We start from the raw sequence: 5,033 nt of genomic DNA, 5'->3' as shown, positions 1-5,033 counted from the left end.
CAAGCTCAGAAGCCCCCAGGGGAACCGCCCCCCCAGCTCAACAGGGCATCTCAACGCTCACCACACAACCCAGCCCTCACTGCCGGAGACTCTGGCCTCACACACTTTCCTCCAGACATGGGGGGACGCCGAGACCCCGTTCTCCCTGCTTTCTCCTCTCTCTGCACCTGCTCCAGCCGCCCACCCACCCCCCAGCCCAGCTCAGAGCCCACGGCGTCCAGCACGGTCCCCGCCCAGGTACGGCCTTGACCTCTGCTGTGCTGACGGCCTCTCTCCTCCTGGCTGTGTCCTGCTCATCTAAACACACCCGTGCGTGCTCAGTCACTTCACTCGTGTCTGACTCTTTGCAACCCCATGGACTGTAGCCTGCCAGGCTCCTCTGTCCGTGGGATTCTCCAGGCAAGAATACTGGAGTGGGTTGCCATGCCCCTGTCCAGGGGATCTTCTCGACCCAGGGATTGAACCCGTGTCTCTTATGTCTCTGGCACTGGCAGGCGGGTTCTTTACCACGGGTGCCACCTGGGAAGCCCAGCATCCAGGAGCTCACCATGTGTTGCTTTAGAAAGACACACAGGAGAACACGGCCTCTCAGCCAACACAAATGACCACTCATGAAGGGAGGTCCTCAGGACTTGGCGGCCAGAGACAGCGGAGGGTTTGGGTCACCAGGCTGAGCAACGCCCCAGGTTCCCAGCCCAGAATCAGGCGGGCTGTCCAGCGGCTGCCCCAGGGACTGGCTCCGGCCACGATGGCCAAAGGGCAGCTCCATCACCTCCAGGGCAGCCCTGAGGTGCAGCCACAATGCTCAGGGACCTCCACCTGCTCCCATCCACCCCCCACACCACATGCTCTGGGGCCCGAGAAACACCTGGCCAAATTCTCATCCCTGTGACTCAGCTCGGCTCTGCGTCCCGGCAGCCCAGACGGATGCCCCACAATGTGGGTGCAGCCTGTGCCCTCCGTGAGCACCCCCGCCCCGGTTCCCTGGGGCATCTGGGCAAGCTCTGAGCCCCTGGCGGGCCCCACCCTCCCAGAGCTGGAGCTGGGCTGTGCCCCCGGACGGTCAGGGGCCAGGGATCACCTTCCGGCCCGAGTCTGGGAAGCCTCACGACCCCCGAGAGGACGTGGTGAGGTGACAAGCCCTGGAGGCCACCCTGTCCCTCTGGACCCGGCACAGCCGCCACCAAACACAGCTTGCCGGGAGCCCTCAGAAGGACAGGCAAGCAAAGCATGGGAGCTTCTGCACCTGGGATGGGTTTCCTCAGACACCCAGGAGCCAGAAGCCACTTTTGGGGAACCCTGAGTCACAAAACCTGTCCAGACAGCAGAGAAACGTAACTGCCGCAGAAGTCCCAACACGTTCGGGTGCAAACCTGAGACTCCCAGGGATCCTAAGAGAAGCCGGCATTACCCCATTTGACAGGCGAGAAAAACTGAGACCCTGGGAAGTCAAGTCTCACACCTGAGAACTCACACTTGGTGGAGGGGCCCCTGGCTCCCCCAGTAATAACACCCACCGCCTAGTAGGTCAGGCAGTGAACGCCCCATGACGGCTCCACCTGGTCCTCACGATAACCTGGAAAGGCTGACTTTTTTTCTTTTCGGCTGTGCTGCTCTGCTTTCGGGATCTTAGTTCCCCGACTAGGGATTGAACCCAGGCTGCTGGCAGTGGAAGCATGGAGTCCTAACCACTGGACCACCAGTGGTCCACATATCTTATGGTCCTTATGGTCCATACGTGGTCCATCCTCGCCACCCTCCCTTGTCTTAAAGACACCCCCCTGCACCAGGGCCCTTGTGCGCTGCATCTTCTGCCTGGAACACGGCGTCCTTGTCGCTGGTAGCTGCTCCCTGGGCCATCCGGACTCAGCGGCACGACCCCCATGAGAGCGGCCTTCCACACCCCCCACACACACACTCTGCCACACCCCCACTTTAATTCCTGTACAGGAGCGGCCGCGGCCTGATTTATTTGTTCACGTCCGTCTCTCCCCCAGTGAAGTCGTGAGGACCAAGAACCTGTAGGTCTTGTTCCTGCTGCACCTGTCACTTCTACAGTGGTCCCCGGCACTCAGAGGCCGCTGGACAAACATTCGGGGGAAGGTGGGAGGGGGCAGCGGAGGGGGGAAGGGAAAGACCTTGTCCAGCGGCATCTCTTTAACCCCAAGACTGACATTGGCACCAACAGCTTCAGAGACTTCATTTTTCCATCCAAGCTATTTTTCTGCGGGTGTTTCTTTTCTCTCTCTCTTTTTTTTTTTTTGCAAAGGCCCAATGTAATAATACGAGACATAGGATATTCTTTCCTTGTAGCACTTGTTATGAAACATCCTTTTAATCTTAAACCACACACAGATGGATTCTGGTCCGAGATTCAACGGTCATGCTGGTTTTAAGCTCAAAAGCTCAGGCCATCTGGGCATGCTCTGGGCTGTCCTGCCCTCTCCCTCCCAGGGGTCCAGGGCTCAGACCCTCCCACAGGGAGCCCAGGAGGGCAGAGCACAAAGGAACGTCCAGGACCAAGGAGCCAGGTTATGACCAGAAAACAGCACTGAATATTAACTCATGTCAAAGGTGCTGTCAAGTAAAATACGCACCTTACTGTTAATCTCACCATTAATTTCTTTCAAGACCATGGACCGTCCTGGACAACCAGGTCCTGGAGACAATGAGTTTGCCCTGAGTTTACATCATCTGGGTTGGATTTCTGAGTCCCCAGGAGCACAAACCCGACTGTCCACCAACAGGGAGCCACGAAATAAAAGGATGGCTGTCCTCACCCTGCAGCTCAGCTCAGCCACACCCACTGGGTAACATCCCCTTCCACGGGAGTCAGGGCAGACCCAGACAACATGAAGTTAGGGGGCAAAAGCAAGTCACTCTTCACACAACACATATGTTTACACGCAAGTCCAGAGAGCCACTAGCATGGGGAGCAAAAACTTCAGTGCTGACAGGGATTCTGTCTGGGTTGCTGAATTTGTTTTTAAATCAAAAACTTTTTTAGTTTGTTTTTAAATTTCAAGGAAAACTTTTAGAGTAGCTTTAGTTTACAGAAAAATTGTGCAGACAGTGCAGAGAGGTCCTGTATACCGAGCATCCAGTGTCCTGTTATTCAGGAGCTCAGTCGAGTCCGACTCTCTGCGACCCCATGGACTGCAGCACGCCAGGCCTCCCTGTCCATCACCACCTCCCGGAGCTTGCTCAAACTCACGTCCATCGAGTCGGTGATGCCCTCCAGCCATCTCATCCTCTGTCGTCCCCTTCTCCTCCTGCCCTCAATCTTTCCCAGCATCAGGGTCTTTTCCATTGAGTTGGCTCTTTGCATCAGGTGGCCAAAGTACTGGAGTTTCAGCTTCATCGTCAGTCCTTCCAGTGAATGTTCAGGACCCAGTTACTCCCACAGTTAACTTTATTATCACACTGTGTGGGGTGTGTATTTGAATGAAGTGAGATGGACATTGTTCACCGGAGCCCACACTCCCCCGTCCTTTCTTCGGTTTCGCCTCCTGTCCTCGGCATCCCAGGACCGCACAAGACGTGTAGGTGTCCCATCCCCTTGCTCCTCCGGCTGTGACGGTTTCTCAGACTTTCCTTGTTTGGATGATCTTGACTGTTTGCAGAAGCTCTGGTCAGGAATGTCACTGATGTTCAGGGGCCTTTCACCTGCTCCTGCCTGAGCAGCCGTCCGGTCGATCACTCAGAAGCCTGTTTCGTTTGGGAGACCAGGGAGCTCCCGCGGGACTCCCCGGGCCTGAACTGCAGGCCCTTTGTCCGCAGCTGCAAACAAGGCCGGAACCAGGGCCTCCCAGCCGGGAGGCGCAGGGCTTTCACTAGCTCAGCCGGGTCCCCTCGCGGTCACAGAGAAGAGACAGAGGAGAAGTGCCGCGGGGCCGGGGCACCCACCAGTGGGCACCGCCCACAAACCCCAGAGACCGCAGGCAAGGGGGCCTCGTAGGTCTTCATGGAGGGAAGGGCCCGTCCACGAGCCCGGCTCTGGTCATGGGGCAGCCGTCGTCCACAGTCTAGACCCTGGGCTCACTCAGCCCCACGCGTCTCAGTGCCCGTGGAGCCGGGGGCCCTCAGTGGGCAGGGGACAGAGCTGGGCTGGCGAAAGGTGAGACAGGAAGGCCCCAGGAGGCCGGGGTGTGGGGTCAGATGGTGGAGGGCAGCCGCCTTCCCAGCACGGAGCGTGGAGAAGGCAGGAGGGCCCAGATGGCCGCGGCCTCGGGACGCAGGCGTGTCGGGACGGCCGGCCCACAGCCTGGGGCTCAGAAAACACCAACCCTCTCTGTGCGGAGACTGGAAGTCCAAAGTCAAGGGTCAGCAACGTTGGTTCCGCCCAGGGGCTCAGAGGGATGACCGGTCCCTTGGTGCCGACCTGGCGTCCGGTGCCTGCCAGCAGTCCTCGGCCTGCAGACACCTCTGCCTCACGTCATGTCGTGGGTCGTGTGTCCAGATTCCCCTCTTAAAAGGACACCAGTTGCTGGATCGGGACCCACCCGAGTCCAGGAGGACCTCCTGACCGTGCTTAGCTTCATCACATCCTCACAGGTCCAGCTACATCACCAGACCATCAAGTGAGGCCAACACGCCCGGCACTCGTCAGGAAACTGCCGGCCTCATGAGGCACAAGGATTGAGGAGACCTTAAAAAGGAGGGGGTCCCGGCATGGGTACGAGACAGAGGAACCTGAGGACAGAGTGCTGAGCGAGAGGGACCAGACACAAAAGCACAGATGCCGTGTGAGCCCAGGGACACGGGGTGGCCAGAGTGGCCAAGCTCACGGAGACAGAGCAGACGGCAGGTGTCGGGGCCGGGGGGGGGGGGGTGGCGGCTAGCATTTAAGCGGGACGGGGTCTCAGCTGTGCAAGATGAACACGTCCTGGAGACGGACGGGCTGATGGTCATACAACAGTGTGAGTGGACTTAATGCCACGGACCTGTACACAGAAAAACAGTTGAACGACAGCCTTTATGTTATAAATTTTACAGTTTGAATAAGGAAGATGAATACATAAACAAACAGGAAG

This window comes from Bubalus kerabau, chromosome 1, assembly GCF_029407905.1.
Source record: "Bubalus kerabau isolate K-KA32 ecotype Philippines breed swamp buffalo chromosome 1, PCC_UOA_SB_1v2, whole genome shotgun sequence".
In the NCBI taxonomy this organism is placed as follows: domain Eukaryota; kingdom Metazoa; phylum Chordata; class Mammalia; order Artiodactyla; family Bovidae; genus Bubalus; species Bubalus kerabau.
Note: the sequence above shows the minus strand (reverse complement) of the source record.